Source organism: Eriocheir sinensis, unplaced genomic scaffold (assembly GCF_024679095.1).
Source record: "Eriocheir sinensis breed Jianghai 21 unplaced genomic scaffold, ASM2467909v1 Scaffold619, whole genome shotgun sequence".
NCBI lineage: Eukaryota > Metazoa > Arthropoda > Malacostraca > Decapoda > Varunidae > Eriocheir > Eriocheir sinensis.
The window spans coordinates 17,408-34,814 of NW_026111964.1; positions in this window are offsets into that span (position 1 = coordinate 17,408).

A 17,407-nucleotide genomic window follows, 5' to 3' on the forward strand; every position below is an offset into this window, starting at 1 on the left:
CTCACTCGATCTTTCCATTTTATACTTGAATTTCTACGCTTGAATTTTACTTATCTTTGAATTTCTGGCAATTTTTATATCTTTGAATTCTACGACAATTTTACTTATCTTTGAATTTCTACGACAATTTTATATCTTTGGTTCTGCAGCAATTTTTTACTATCTTTTCAATTTCTGACAAATTTTTCTTATCTTTGTTATCTCATGACTGTTAAAAAATAAATAAATAAGAATGAAGGTTCAGACAGCATCGGGATGAGCTTAGGTGGAACAAAGTTTGAAGAAGCTGGGTCCAAGCAGGCTCTGGGTCAGGTGTGGCATCTTTTAGGTAGAGTTAGGACAGGGGTAGAAGTGATGAAGTATGATGCTAGTAAATGATTAACAAATGGAATCTTTTTGTAGTTTCCCTGCTTTTACATGGCCGGGCCTCAGACAGTGACACAGGGAATTGCGGCAGGGGCTTGCTCTCCCCTACCTTGTTTGTCCGCGCTGAACATTGGCCCGGCGCTTGTGGCTGCCTTCCTCGGCTCGTATGTGGAGGTGAGTGTGTCCGGATATGCCTTGTTGGAGGAGACACAAGTTGAGTTAAGTCTTGTGTTGATCTTTTGATTTTATGTGAGGGATTGTGTGTCTGTATTTCTCTGTTTTACACTAACTCATCCCTGTGCTGCCAAATCCCGTATGCAAGAGTTAACCAGCTTCTTCATTCTTTCAACCCCTTAATAAACAAACCAATCCCTGTCCCTCCTCTTCCTAACCTAACTCAGCCCCCACACCTAACCCAGCCTGGCCTGACCCATCCTGCAAACTTTTTTACTCTACCTCATCCCTATGCTGTCCAAATCCTCATGCAAAGTTAACCAGCTTCTTCCATTCTTTCACCCCTTCCCTTCTTAGCCCCCCACCACCTAAATAGCCCTGGCCTGACCATCCTACAAACTCTTTCTACTCTAGCTCATCCCAATGCTGTCCAGTCCTTATGCAGAGTTAACTAGCTATGTTCTTTCCACCCCTTTTCTGCTTAGTAACCTGGCCCTGACCATCCTACAAACTCTTTTCTACTTGGATTTCTTCCCTATGCTGTCAGAGTCATATGCAGAGTAGCAGCTTCTTCGTCCTTCATCCCCCTTGCAGCAGTAAGCAGGCTTTAGTCAATGCTGTGATGCTGTTGCTCTCATGTGCCCAGCTGATATCAAGTAAAAGCAATGCCGCTCTGGCCACTATTTTGGGGACCATTCTGCATTTCACTGACACTCCTTCCCTCCGCCTCACAGCCCAGCAGCTTACCTTGATGGCATCCACCAGATCAAGTGTTACCTAGAATGGCGCCAAGGTGTCCCGTGTGGTGAGATCAGACCTGATGAGCAAGGCCGTGGGGGTAGCTTCTCTGTGCTGGGAGAGGCCGGGCCGTTAGGAAAGGTGGGTGACTGAGCCACCAGAGAGAGAGAGAGAGAGAGAGAGAGAGAGAGAGAGAGAGAGAGAGAGAGTGTGTGTGTGTGTGTGTGTGTGTGTGTGTGTGTGTGTGGATGAATGTAAAGTCTGGTTGAGTGTTCCTGTGCAGACTAACTCCATGGTTTGAGGCCAGGTCAAGTGCTTTCAGGTGCCTGCAAATCATGTGATTTCTTTCTAAACAAGAGCAAAGTGTTAAACCTGGCCAGCAAATTTTGTTAATTATTATTGTGTGTGTGTGTGTGTGTGTGTGTGTGTTAAAAATGGGATGCAGCACCTGGCCTCCATCAGCACACTTGTATTCATATTGCTAATACAACACCAAAGACTCTACAAACACTGATAAACATTTACTGGACATGACAGACAAATAGAGAAGATTTCATACTGTTAGCATCCATTAGTTGTGAACAACATGCAATAATATTTTCCACCACGGACAAGTCCACTTTTCAGTCAGTCCCTATCTGTCCGCTGCCAAACACTGAGGGACCACATGGGCTGAGAAGTCTGTGTCTGTGACTTCCAGAGGTGTCAGGACAATCAGCAGGGTTGTTGTGGGGGCGTTGTGGAGACACATTGTCACTCCTATATTAAAAACATTTGTTAGCAGTTCCACATGCCAGCAGAACTTTCAGGAGTTGTGAGCATTTCCAGGGTGGTTTGCTGGGCAGTGGTAGTTGATCCTTCTTCTGTAGCATGAACCTTAAAAGCCTCATTAGAACTGGTGGCTTCCCTCTTGTTATGGGGAAATAGCCGTGTGAGAAGCCAAAGTGTCTTATAATACCGAGCACAATAGAATGGCTTGGTGCTCTGAAGTGGATCTACATCACCTTGGATACATTGCTTGTGAACTGGGCTAAGATTCCCCTGACGTGCCTGCTGCTGGGATATTAAGAATTAGACAGGGCTTGACACACCGTGTTGGCTGTGGTGTAGTACTTGCTGCTCTTTAGGTTGGGTACAGGACGGGTGTGAAGGTCTGCTAGAGCACATGCCAGACTTCTTCTTCACCTCCCCAACGGACAAAGGGTTAAGGTACAAGGCTGAAGCTTGGAATACCTGCCTCTGAACACAGTCTTTAGTGGTGTCTTCAAGCCGCATGTGCCTCCCCAACTTCTGAGTCAGAAGCGCAGGAGCCTAGGTTTGGAGTTTTTGTATCATTTCCCTTAAGCCTGCGGGTGTCCCTAAAGCCAAGCTCCTAGGCACAATATCATGGTGACCTTCAAGAACCTCCAGTTAAGTTCCTGTCCTGACAGGGCTCCTTGCAGAACCATGACCATGACATATTAGTAGAAATCTTGTACTTGCAGGACTCCTGAATGCCTTTCCAGCTAAGAACTTTTAGGTTGTCTTCTGTCAAAGCCTCTTCCTGTGGCAGATTGGAATTTGGCATCAAACACGTCCAAAACCACATGGCCATGGAACTATTCTGAGGCAGTGTGTGCGCCTTAGCTTGTGATGCATCATCCCAGCAGACTGTGGGCCAAGCATGAGGCTCCTGGCACTTGCCAGCCAGACACTGCAGGCAGGAAGTGACACACGCCAGAACACCACCTCACCAAGCACTGAACTGTGCCTGGAAAGAGTGAAAGGGAAAACTTGTCATCCAGAACTGAGTCCACGCCCTTCTTCTCAGCTCTCTTTATTTTCATGTCTCAGGGGGCTAAGGCTGGCTACCTGCCAGGAACCCTAGTGATGTCCATGCTGCCGAGTATTGTTGAGAATTTCCCCTGACATTTCAGCCTTTGCTCATTGTTGAGAGAGCATTGGCCAGGGAACCTCACTCATGATGGGCAGCCCTCACCTGAGGTGGGTCGTGGTCCTTGCCACCCACCACTAGACGCTTCACTTGATGAGAATCTGGTGTTTGGCTTTCATGATGTGATTTTGTTCAGTACTGGAGCAAGGACTATCCTGTTGCCATTTGTGACCTGAGGTAATCTGATGATGTTCTTGGTTTTGGTAATTTGGGATGTGTGTGTGTGTGTGTGTGTGTGTGTGTGTGTGTGTGTGTGTGTGTGTTACCCTATGGTTTGTGTGTGAGAGAGAGAGAGAGAGAGAGAAAGATTTTTTTGTGAGATGTTGCTGATAAAGCAGCATAGTGTCCACAAATTAAACACACTTCTGTATTTATTTATCAATTGATGTTGTAAATCCTCCATTCTTTCCATAGGTCAGGTGTGGTAGGTCTGTAATATGAAACTGTTACCAAGATACCACTTGCAGTGCCAGCCATGGCCAAGGGCAGGTAATGAACTTCTGGATGATGGTATCTAGACAAAGTAGAGAACATGAGAGGCTGAGGTTTGTTCAGGATGGAAGAGCGAGGAAGAAGTGAAGGGAAGGAAGGGGACAGCTTTAGAGCCTTTAGGAAGATCAAAGAAAGGATATCCATGTGTGTGTTAGTGTGTGTGTGTGTGTGTGTGTGTGTGTATTTACCTAGTTGTAGTTTACAGGCCTGGGCTTTTACGCTGGTGTGGTCCCGTCTCCCGTATCTACATTTATCCAACTTTTTCAACCTTTGCTCCTCCTCGCCATTACTACATCCTCATAGTCTGTTCAAAGCTCTATATTTCTTTGCAGGAAGATATATTTCTTTGTGTCTCTCAAAACATCTTCTTTCCTCAATTTTTACTGTCCTCTTGTGTGTCCTGGCAGTAATTTCCTCTTTCAGTAGTAACCTCCTCGTTGTCACCACTTCTGCATTTTGTTCAATATTTGTAAGTTTATTGGTCTCACTTTCTCTTCTTTGTTTGATGTTGGTGGGTCCCATTTCCTTTGTCTTTCCTCATGTGTCAGCCCTCCAACTCTGGAACCATTTTATGATAACTAGTTTCTTCATGTTCTTCTTGTAGAGGAGACCACACTGCCTCTGCAATTCCCAACTTTGAGATGCAATCATGGTGGTAATTAACCTTCTCATCATATCCGTAGCAGTGGAATGCTGTTCCTATATTCCCTATCACCGTGTTATGCGTATCACAGATATCAGTGCTGACTCTCCTGACTGTTTGTTATCTTGCATTGTTACTCCCAGTTATCTCTTCGTGTACTTTCTTTGTGTTTCACCATCTTCCATTTTATATGTCCATTTGGTCTTCTCTCTTTTTCCCATTTCCATGACATTTTTCATTGATTTCTCCATTCCATGCTCCCACTTCCAAATCTTGTTTTAGGTCTTCTTGCCCAGAATTACAGTCTTTGTTGTTCTTACAGCAATGGTGTGGGTATTGACCAATGACAGATGTGTGTGTGTGTGTGTGTGTGTGTGTGTGTGTGTGTGTGTATTCACCTCTTGGTCTGCTGCGGGTCTCCTCAGAGACAGCCAGCCGTTCCCCTGGAGGAACCTGGGGCTCATAGTACTGATGATCTTTTGGGTAGGACTGAGACCACTCCGCACAGCACCCTGTGAATCTGGCACTGCTTGCCCACGACGTCGCGTGCCTACTCACACTGGGTGAACAGGGCTACACGTGAAGAAAATAAACAGCTTATCTTAACCCGGCGGGAATTAGGCCGTGGTCCTTCTGGTTGTGAGCCAGACCTCACCCCTGAGCTACCGGGCCGTGTGGGTGTGGGTGTGTCTGTCTGTGTGTGTGTGTGTGTGTGTGTGTGTGTGTGTGTGTGTGTGTGTGTGTGTGTGTGTGTGTGTGTGTGTGTGTGTGTGTGTGTATTCCCTAGATTGTGACACAGAAAGAGCTGCCACTGCTGTCGTCTCCATATCCTCTTATCAGCTTTTTCTTAAAATCATGAATGCTTCTTGCAAAACCACCTCCTCCTCCAGTCATTCCACAGCTCAATGCTTCACTGTTTGGAAATAAACTCATCTCGCTTCCCTACACGTGCCCTCAACTCTCCATGTTCCTCTCGTTTCTCTCTCGCTCCACACAGGTCCTCTCTGTCAGATTCACCCCTCAACCACCCCTGTGCACCCGCTATCCAGTCCTCCTCTCTCTTCTTCTCTCAGGTTGCTGACCCCAGCCGCTGTTGGTCTCTCCTCGTAGAGTCCCGTCCCTAAGTTCGGTACCACCTTGGTTGCCACTCTCACTTTCTTTCCCAGCTTTCTTGTGTTCTTTAGCACTCAGCAGGAGACCAGACACTGCTGCATCACTCTAACCTTGGCCTTATCATTGTAACAATATTTCTTCTCATCTCGTCCAAAATACACAAATGCTGTCTGTATGTTATCCTGTTAGTGTGTTTGTCAGTGACATGTTCTCTGGATGATCCTCCCAAATCTTTTCTTCCCATTCCTCTGTGTCTCTCCCCATCTTATAATTGTATTCCATCTTCTACCCTCCCACTACCAAACTCTATTTTTTTTTTACATTCCCAAGGTTGTTCTATCTGCCGTATGCCACTCACTCCCATATTTGTCCAGGTCCCTCTGCAATGCCTCAGTCCTTCCATCATTAACTCGTCTCCCAACCTTGCATCGTCACAAACAAACTCATAATGGTCACTCCTCCCTACCCTTATCATTTATATAAACAGCAAACAGTAATTATTGGCACCAGCACTAGACCTTAATGGACCCACTCTCCTGGGCACCAGTTGGAAACCTTGTCGCCAATTGTCCCTCATTCCCATATTAGTTAGAAATGTGTGTGTGTGTGTGTGTGTGTGTGTGTGTGTGTGTGTATTCTATGATCTCCATCCACAATAGACTCAGGTTGTCCGTCACTACCTTCCCCGAAGGCATGGAGAAGCTCATAAGTGACAGATCTCTGCGCAGAGTTTTAGAGCCCCCCTGGGGAGGAAAAGCACAACCCCGTTGATACAGTGATACCCATTCAGTGGTGGGTGTAGAGACTCTCGGAGTTGGGAGGCTGCCCCGTAACAGTGCCACTCAGCCAGAGACTCTGGCCCTGGAGAGAGCCCTGGGGCTGGTCAGCCAGTCAGGCAGTGCTGGCTCTCCCCTGACCTCGTGGCTCAGAGGCAGAAATGGAGGTCTGGACTAGTTTCATATACATTAAAAAGTAGTTGTACTTTAATGTCTCTGCTTAGTATCTTGGCACAGGGAGGTGTCATGGTTTGCTGAGGCAGCCCCAATAAAACTCAACATCAATATTTGCCTTAGTAACATAAGGAAGAGAATGGTTTTGCTGTTATGTGATGAACCGTAAATGTTCCCACAAGCAGTGTGTGACAATGGCATTGAACGAATTCCCGCCCGGCTGGCAGGCCTCATGCTTGGTTTCTCTCTCCTCACAGGCGGCGGGGGAAGGGAGATGGATTTAAGGAACGCCTTGTGCATGTTAATACTCTCTGTATGTACTTGTGCCAAGGCTTCTAACTGTGTAGTTGCTCTCTGTGAGGCTTTTGTCTTGTGATGTATGTTTATTTCATTTTGTATTTTATTCTTTTGTAACTGTGACTGCCTTAAAGTGAGTGTTGTACTCACTTTCTTGACAAAAAGAAAATGTTTTATGTTGCTGGCACTGCCACAGGCTCTATAATCATAGGTTGTTGTCAATGTTCCACAGGAATATTTTATTGGCTTTACATTTTTTACATTATAGTTTGCTGGATGTTCTCTTCCCTGCCTGGTGCTCAGCCTTCATCATTTCAGAGAGCTGACTGATTGAGGGAAGGAAGTGGAGTACTGAATTCAGTACTGTTTAGCATTGTTGACACAGTGCTCATTGCAGAAAATGAAAGTGACCTACACAAAACTTGGTCACTGTTTTGACGAAAGTGTCTGTAACAAGAGCAGAAGAAAGCTGAAAGTAAATGTCAACAAAAAGTAAGTGATGGTTTTCTGAAAGAAGTGAGGTTGTAGATTTTGTAACAGCCTTACATATAGGTGGAATTGAATGTGAAAAGAATTTTGAAAATAATTTTTACAGATTTACAGAAGAACACAAGAGCACAAAAGGAAGAACAAACAACATAGACCTGCTGGTCATACAAAGGCTGTTTGTGACAAGCTACTGCATATCCTAATCAAAAGGTGGAAGATGAAGGACAGCAAAAGGCGATGACTCTTCCCCACCCCCATCCTCCAGCCAAAAGCTGGCAGGAAATGAAAAGAACCATGCAGCATGGAAAACTGCATGGAGAATTATGTAGGAAAGAGGAAAGAACTACCATTACTGCTACCACTAACCGGGCGATAAGAAAAGCGGACAAAGGACACCAGTATTCGAAATAACTTAACGTTATTACGACAATGGAGTAATATCTTAGTTGCTAAGGTTGGATTCCCAAAGCACTTGTCTAATCTATTATTGAAGGCCGCCTTAACATTTGTACTATCAACGACACATCCACAGGTAAGAGTTCCAACATAACAACTCGATTGAAGAAAGAAGTGTTTTGCTTCGATGCTTGACGAAGAATCTTACCACTTATCTTCAAATTGTGATTTCTTCTTGATTTCCTATTTTGATCGATCAACTGTAAAGTAATCTTCCGCATTAAATGAAGTGAAAGGTCAATGAAGTTTGAAAGTACCTTGGATCCAGATTGTAATGTGCAAAACATGGTGGTACGGAGGGAGAGATAAGAGAAAGAGGGCATTATACCAGGAAAGAAGAGGTGGTAGGGTCTTTTAGGACAAGAATCATGAATGGCAAGAAGTGTGAGCATGGAGGTAAGAGGATTTGAGAGATACCAACAATAGTACCACCCCTCACCCCTTATGAAACGTGGGCCTGGGAATGAAAGTCAGAGAGATCTAGAGTGCAGGCAGTTAAGAAATAGACTTATTTAAGGTGCTTGTGTGGTATGAGTAGATTGGATGGAATGGTAATGAAAGTGTGTACAGGCGTTTTGGAATGTGTCACAGGGGTTGAAGGAAGAGATGTGGAGTGGTGGAAGAGTAGTGAAGCGACAGACCTTAAAGTGGTTTGGTACACATGGAGCGGAATGGAGAGGAGGTAAGATGACCCAGAAGAGGTGTATGTGAGTGAGATAGAGGAGGGAATGCTGGAGGACGACCTCCCTGTGAAATGGAGGGATAGGGGTGCAGAGTACGTTAGGGAAGAGGGAGAATATCTTTGAGAAACTTTGAGCAGGCAAGGAGGAATTGTCTGGATAGAGAAAGGGTGGGAAGCTCTTCTGCCCGTCAGCCAAGCTCCCTGCTGGGAAGGCTCCTAGGAGCAGGCGTCGATGAAAGCCAGTGATGATGACTTCAGAGGGGGTATTTTGATGTGTCTTGAGGCTTGGATGGCAGTAGACTGAGGGAGAGATTTCAGAATCAAATAAATATATACCCATTACTTTTTTTTAGTGTGTGTGTGTGTGTGTGTGTGTGTGTGTGTGTGTGTGTGCAGTTATTGCTGCATATGCAGGTAGTGTTGCAGCAGGCTTATTGGCAATGGACTGTTTTTGTATTTGGTGTTTATTTTTTCCCTTGAGCTGCTTCCTCTACTGTCAAAAAAAGTAAGCATTAAATGGTGAAGGTCAGTGAGTTTAAGTACCTTGGATCAGTTATGTGCAAGCCTGGTGGTATGGAGGAGAGATAAGAAAGAGGCATTGCAAGAAGAAGGGTGGTAGGGTCTTTGGGACGAATCATGAATGGCAGGAAGTGTGAGCATGGAGGGAGAAGAGGATTTGAGAGATACAATAATAGTACCAACCCTCACATATGAAAGTGGGGCCTGAATGAAAGTCAGAGATTTAGAGTGCAGGCAGTGAAATGACTTATTTGAGGAGTGCTTGTGGTATGAGTAGATTGATGAATGAGTAATGAAAGTGTGTACGAGCGTTTTGGAATGTGTCACAGGGGTGAAGGAAGAAGTGTGGAGTGGTGGAAGAAGTGAAGCGACAGACCTTAAAGTGGTTTGGCCACATGGAGCGAATGGAGGAGAGTAAGATGACCAGAAGGGTGTATGTGGTGAGATAGGGAGGGAATGCTGGAGGACGACCTCCTGTGAAATGGAGGGATGGTGCAGAGTACGTTAGGAAGAGGGGAATATCTTTGAGAAACTTTGAGCAGGCAAGGAGGAGTGTCTGGATAGAGAAGGTGGAAGCTCTTCTGCCGTCGCCATCCCCTGCTGGGAGCTCCTAGGAGCAGGCGTCGATGAAATGATGATGATGGAGAGGATATTTGATGTGTCTTGAGAGCTTGGATAACAGTGACTGAGGGAGAGATTTCAGAATCAAATAAATATATACCCATTACTTTTTTTTTTAGTGTGTGTGTGTGTGTGTGTGTGTGTGTGTGTGTGTGTGTGTGTGTGTGTGTGTGTTGCTGTTATAAGGTAAGTGTTGCAGCAGGCTTATTGTAATGGACTGTTTTTGTTGGTATTTATTTTTTCCCTTGAGCTGCTTCCTCTACTGTAAAAAAAGAAAAATTGTGACAAACAGCAATTAGATACAAAACTCACTTGCTTACCGTACCTTTCTGCCTTTCCTCAGGGACCTGGACACACTGTTCTGCGGCACCAGCAGCAGCAGCCTGCACATCCATGGCCTGCAGGAGGAGGACGAGGGGACGTACAGGTGCCGGGCGGAGAACAGGGACCTGGACACACTGTTCTGCGGCACCAGCAGCAGCAGCCTGCACATCCATGGCCTGCAGGAGGAGGACGAGGGACAGGTGCTGGGCGGAGAACAGGGAGGACTCGCTCGACGCCGTGGCCCACATACAGGTCAAGGTGAGACAAAACTATTACATATATATTTTTTTAAATCAATGAAAGCGTTAAAATGCAAAAAAAAAATGAAAACAATAAAGCACTGCTCCTATAAATAAAAAAAATGAGAGGTTAATATTGGGTAGAGGTCATAGGCAGGAGGAAATACAGACACATGATGGCTGTTCCAGAGTTTACCAGTGAAAGGGATGAAAGAATGAAGATGCTGGTTAACTCTTGTGCTTTGTGTGAATAAAGTTTGGCGTGGTAAAAATCTTAGTGATTGTGAATTATATGTTTGTCATAGGAGATGAAGTCGTGAAATGGATGGTCAAGATATGTGAAGTAGCATGGGGGGGGGGCAGCAGACTGGACGAAAGCCATCACTGTCCCAGTTTACAAGGCGAAGGGCAGGAGAGGGGAATGTGGGAGCTATAGAGGTATAGGTCTCCTGAGTATACCCGGAAAGGTATATGGAAAAATCATAATAGAGAGGGTGCAAAGACTTACAGAAGAGAAAATCAGTGAAGAACAAGGAGGCTTCAGGAAGGGAAGGGGATGTGTGGATCAGATATTTGCCTTCAGGATGGAAGTAGAAAAAATAATAGTAAAAGGAAAGAAACTAGTATATGCTGCCTTCATGAATATGGAAAAAGCTAGAGCTAATACAGTCTCTCTATATGATGATGCATCTGCATGTGTCAAAATTACTGGAGAAACAAGTGAACATTTTGAGATAAAAGTGGGCATAAGACAAGGGTGCGTCATGTCACCAGGGTTATTCAATATTTATATGGATGGTGTCATTAGAGAAATGAAGGGCAAAGTTGGAGAAGATGGAGTAAGACTGTTCGATGAGGGAAGGAAGTGGGTACTGAATTCGATACTGTTTGCTGATGACACGGTGCTCATTGCAGAAAATGAAAGTGACCTACAAAATTTGGTCAGTGTTTTTGATAGTGTCTGTAACAGGAGAAAGCTGAAAGTAAATGTCAACAAAAGTAAAGTGATGGTTTGTGAGCGAAATAGAAGTGAGGTTGTAGATTTTGTATGCCCATATAGAGTGAGAATTTAATGTGAAAAAGAATGCAAAATAATTTTGAATGGTGAAGAAATGGAGGAGGTCAATGAGTTTAAGTATCTTGGATCAGTTATGTGTAAGCATGGTGGTACGGAGGGAGAGATAAGAGAAAGGGCATTGCAAGGAAGAAGGGTGGTAGGGTCTTTGGGACGAATCATGAATGGCAGAAGTGTGAGCACAATAATAGTACCAACCCTCACATATGCAAGTGAAACGTGGGCCTGGAATGAAAGTCAGAGGTCTAGAGTGCAGGCAGTGGAAATGAGTTATTTGAGGAGTGCTTGTGGTGTGAGTAGAATGGATGGAATGAGTAATGAAAGTGTGTACGAGCATTTTGGAATGTGTCACAGGGGTGAAGGGAAGAAGTGTGGAGTGGTGGAAGAAGTGAAGCGACAGACTTTAAAGTGGTTTGGCCACATGGAGCGAATGGAGGAGAGTAAGATGACCAGAAGGGTGTACGTGAGTGAGATAGAGGGAGGGAATTCTAGAGGACGACCTCCAGTGACATGGAGGGATAGGGTGCAAGAGTACGTTGGGGAGAGGAAATCTTTGAGAAACTTTGAGCAGGCAAGGAGGGAGTGTCTGGATAGAGAAAGATGGAAGCTCTTCTGCCGTGGCCATCCCCTGCTGGGAGCTCCTAGGAGCAGGCATCCAGGAAATGATGATCATATGTTTGTCTCCGTTACTAGTATTGAAAATGGTATAAGAAAGACTATTCATATCTTTGTGGTTTGAGTATATAAAGTTTGGCATTGTGAAAGGTTAGCATTTGCCAGTTATCGTTAAGTTAGGTTAGGTTAGATGTTTGTCTCAGTACTAAAGTGTTTTCAGTGATATAACAAAGACTGCATATTTTTTGTGATTTGTGTGGATAAATTTTGCCATTGTAAAAATCTAAAGTGTTTGTCAATCATTAAGTTCCTCTCAGTTACTAGGGTGGTAAAAATGTTGAAAATGGAATAACAAAGACTAGCAATATTTTTGCGGTTTGAGTGTATAAAGTTTGGCATAGTAAAAATCTTAGTGTTCTTCAGTCATCATGTTTCTCTCAGTTACTAAAGCTTGAAAATTGTGTGACAGTTGCTCCGAGGTTTCTGAGGCAGCCGGCCAACGCTCTCGCCTATGAGAAGGAGAACGTGGAGCTGGAGTGCAGCGTGTACGGCCAGCCAGAGCCCTCGCTCCACTGGCTCAAGAACGGCGAGCTGCTGGTGGAGACGGAATACCTTCAGGTGAGCCGGACTTCTGTGGCGGTGTGGAATTTTATCGCTGTTACAGGTTTAAAAGGACAGAGATATGTAGATTCATAAGATAGATAGATTGGTGGATACATACATACATACATACATACATATGGGAAAGGAATGTAAGGCCCTAAATCAGTGGTTCTTAACCTGGGGTGCACCCTCTGAGGGGAGCACAGTAATTTCAGGGGGTGCGAGCCCTAGGGGAAAACTAGGAATTTCTCTAATTATATTTGCTATTCTCTTACCAAGAGCGTGGGCTAATATTGAGAAGTTTATGAACAAATGCAAAAGTATCGCCATTACTTCAGTTTCCTATAGTCTACTTAGGGCTTGCCAGTTTCTTTAACATCTGTAAGGAAATTTTATTGCTAGATGCAAGGGGGCGTGGAGGGAAGGACTACTTCCTGGAAGGGGCGGGGAAGTAAAAAGGTTAAGAACCACTGCTCTAAATGGATGCATAAGGTATGTAAAGAGATACATTAGAATCCATAAGGTTCCATGCATAAGGTTCTAAAGAGATAAGTAAAGGAAAAGGGATACAAGGTTCTAAGTAGATACATAAGGGATTTCAGTAGATAAGGGATATAAGGCTCTATGCAGGGAGACAAATATACGGCTGTCAATAGCTACACAAAACACAGCTGTGTTGTGTTAGGTGTGTGTAATGCCAAGCCTCCCTGTAGAGTGTTAGCGGCAACAACCTGTAGATCCTTGGCCTGGTGCGCCAGGAGTACAGGATGTACCAGTGTGTGGCGCACAGCTCGCCAGGGACGCCCAGCTGTGTGTCCTTGAGTCCAGTAAGCATCGGGTCTGTGCGGGGCAGACACTGTTCACACTGTAGCCCTTTGTTTGCATTCATGAGTACTGATGTATTGTTGTCTGCATTGGACACAGGCAGTGACTAGTCCAGATAATTCCAGGTTGCTAATAAGCCCAGACGCAAACATTTACAAGGTTACTGAATGTATTCCAATGTTTCTGGCGGGCAGCTGCAGCCGCTGGTACAGACGCTGCAGTTTTAAAAAGTGTACATTACCCAAGTTATTGATGTTGATGCATGTGATTTTCTTAGCATGGCTGTAAGCATAACCCTTTGTTGTGTTTATTATTCCTTGAAGACTGAATAAAATGCATAGATTACACTGTGGGCAAGCACACGTCTCCAGTAATGTGTTCATATTTGATTGTCCTGAAGTTTGGAGATATCAAAGCCGGTGCTGAGTGTTACTGACTCACTAAAATGTGATTTACCCGAGAATGACTATTTTGTTGTGGTATTTTGATAATACGTTGTCTGGGCTCACCTCCAGGGAGGAGCAGCATGCCACCACCCACGCACAAGGCAGGTCACAGACACAGTAAGTGGGGCAGCTCAGGCACACCACTACTACTACTACTTGTTTTCAATACTTAGAATGTCTGCTCATTGTTGACACAGCTTGTTTACATCATTTGCCTTCTCTTGGTGTGGGCCTTGACAGTCACTGTGCCTACTAGTCTTTATGCTGTTCACAATAATTATTCCTGGGATACTCAGTCGTCTACAAGCAGGAAGGATCACTCATGTCAGAACCAAAGGACACAACCTGGGAATATTTATTGCATGAAAAATTCAACACAATACTACTACTGTTAAGATGTATTTAGCAAATACAGAGTTATCCAACTTCCATTCCAGTGATTATAAAGAAATAATAACATTTTAGCAGTACATATACAACATTTCATAAAAAGTAAGTAATTCACAAATCACTTTCCTCCATTCACTGCAGAGAAAGTGTCCAGAAAGCGAGAGCAGCTCCTCAAGCGAGGGACGGGATGAAAACAATACCCAGATCAGAGACCTAAGTCCAGGAGTAACTACATGGTGCGGGTGGCGGCCCACACCTCCGGCGGCCTGGTGGGCGCCTCCATACACAGTGCAGGTGTTCACCAAGCCGGACCTGGACCTGCCCTCCGCCTCAGAGTCTGAAAGTTGTCTCCACCTCACCCACCAGTCTGGAGGCCACTTGGTCGCCGCCCGTACTGGCCAAAACGCCCATCACGGGATACACCATGTTCTATACGCAGGTGTGGACGGCCTTATAGAACTGTGTGCTAAATGTGGAGTCTCTGTTGCTAACAAAAGTCTCCCCATATCCTTGTGTGTCATTAGTGACCTTCCTTTGAGTAGAGGGTGACCATAGCCGTGTGTTTGTACAAGTCCCAGTGTGTATCTTAACCATTGTCTCCTTGTAGTTTTCTCCTCAGGTTGGGTCAGCAGAAGAACACGAAGTAAAGGTCACTGGTACGTCACATGACCTCCAAGGCCTGGACCAGTTCACTGAGCACAGCGTGTGGCTCACCGCCGTCAACAGTAATGGCGGGAGACGCCACCCAGAGGTCACTGCCAGAACCTTCTCAGACGTGCCCTCAAAGGAGCCTCAGAATGTGAGCGTTGAGGCTGCCAGCTCAAGGGTGAGTTGTGGAAGGCTTCCAAGGCAAAGATACATTGTGAAACTCGTTTTAAATAGCTTTCTGCTCTGTTCGTTTCCTTCACATCATCTCTACAAGTTGCACATTCATTGTTTCAGTATTTTAACCCTTGCACATTCATTATATTTGACCCGTCTGCTGCGATTGGCACAGTTGGCCTTCACTGGTAGCCTGAAAACATTTACTCCCATGTCTTTCCCGGGCTCTGTGGTGGATAGTGGAGTGTATCCAATGTGGGATTGGTGCGCAGGATATCCTCCCAAGCTGCAGGACTTTACATTTTCTCCACTGAATTGTAGCAGCCGGTTTGTGTTCCATTCCTGTAGCTTGGTGAGGTCTTCTGGTAGGAAATCCACAGTCAGGGGTTAAGTTGAAGCATTCATGGCCTCACACAATGTTCAAACTTTTAAGATTGTATTTTGATAATTTATCGTATAACTTTTTCCCTCACGGCCTTTCCTTCAGAGCCTCATCATCTGCTGGGAGCCTCCGCTGGCCGAGCACCAGAATGGGATCATCACCAGCTGCAAGATCCGCTACAAAGAGCGCGGCGAGTCAGGTTCCTCAAGACCAAAGCCACAGACGGAAACAGACGACTCTTTGCCCTCAAGAAAAGCACCACATACTCCATAAAGGTTTAACCCGTCTGCTGCGATTGGCACAGATTTCACATTCACTGGTAGCCTGATAACATACAGTCCCTGGTCTTTCTCTGCCTCTGTGGTGGATAATGGAGTGTTTCCCATGTGGTATTGGTGTGCTGGATATCTCTTCACTGGTAGCCTGATAACATACAGTCCCTGGTCTTTCTCTGCCTCTGTGGTGGATAGTGGAGTGTTTCCCATGTGGTATTGGTGTGCTGGATATCGCCTCCCATGGTGCAGGACTTACCTTTTCTTCATTGAATTGTAGCCACAGATACTTTTTGTTCTCGCTGTTCATTTCCCATTTCCTTCTGGTTCTCCTCCTCCTCCTCCTGTAACCCTCTCTTTCCTGTCCCTACTGATCATGTTCTCTTTTTTCCTCTTGCTGTTCCTGTGTCCCCGCCCTGCCAAATATTCTCCCGCGTCCTGCTTCTCGGCATTTCCTTGAGCAGGTTAGTGCAGAGAGCGTACACAGCTTAGGGTCGGAGAGGCTTTGACGGAGCTCAACCAACGTAATGTACAGACTGAAGCGACACAGCGCCACAAAGAGAGCCCACGAGACCACAATTACACACTGTACATATATAACATAAACTTGGGCGAGGCTGTGGATTTTGATGCAGAGGATGTAAATTTTGATAAAATGACACTGATAAACTAAAACCGGTGTATGTATAGGTGGCGAAGCTACACACTCACACTCACACACACACACACACACACACACACACACACACACACACACACACACACACACAATAATACAATACCCGTCAACATTACAAAGAGAAAGTATTCTTCCCATGATAAATACTGATTAAAAAGTCTTGTATGTGTGTGTGTGTGTGTGTGTGTGTGTTTAATTCACAGAGGCCTTATCACGAGTTGGACTCGGTCCCGCCAGCAGGTACCCTCCCGTGAACAAGTGCTCATCATCATCGATCTCTGGGTACTGCCAGGACCTCACACACCACACCCCCCATCCCCCTTGCTCAAGGGAGGACAGTAACCACTCCTTGTCAACAGAAAGAATCCGGCCTGATGGGGGCTCAAACCGCTGCCTGTTTGGCCGTAAAGCCTTGCAGCGCAGCGCTCTACCGATTGAGCTGGGTGTGTGCATGTGTGTGTGTGTGTGTGTGTGTGTGTGTGTGTGTGTGTGTGTGTGTGTGTGTGTGTAGCCTCGCCTCCTATACATTCACTCTGGTTTAGATTAGCAGCTGCTGCAGTCTGACTCGACTCGCTCTCCTGATCATTACTGCCGCAGGAAATGACATAACTGTCTTCTCCCACACTCTACCTTCTCTTCCTCGCTTTATTCTTCATTATTACCATTACCAGAAGCTTTATTACTCTGTTCCCCGCATAAGGAGGACGAGGGGACAGACACATGCGTTTGGCTTCCTGATGCAATACATATTATCAAGGGAAGCATGATAGCAAGAGAATATTGAGCTACACACAACTTTTACTACCATTATTATTGGCAAGATTGTCACGTGTAAGGAGGACGGGGAGGCAGGGACATGGGTTTGGCTTCCTGACACAACACGCATCATCAGAGGAAGCAAGGCAGCAAGCGAATAATGAGCAGCACACAACTATACGCATACAATTCCAGCACTGCCGCCAGGTAAGACCACGAGACTAACAATGAGGAGCCCAACAACATCGTTACGTCCGCATTGCATCGCTCCACATCTTATCCGCCCCCAGTTACCAGCGCATAGAAGCTCCTGCCCTTCCCCATTACGCGTATATCATTAGCCAAGCGAAAAAGCCACTCCTCCATCCCTTCAACTCCGGCTACATGTGATTGGGGATTTTTGGGAAAAGATGGTGCTGGTTAATGGTATTTCCTTCGCTGGGTATATCCGCCAAGGTAACCTGAAGAGTTTTTAGTGAAGGTACCATAAGGTTGAAGGCGGATTT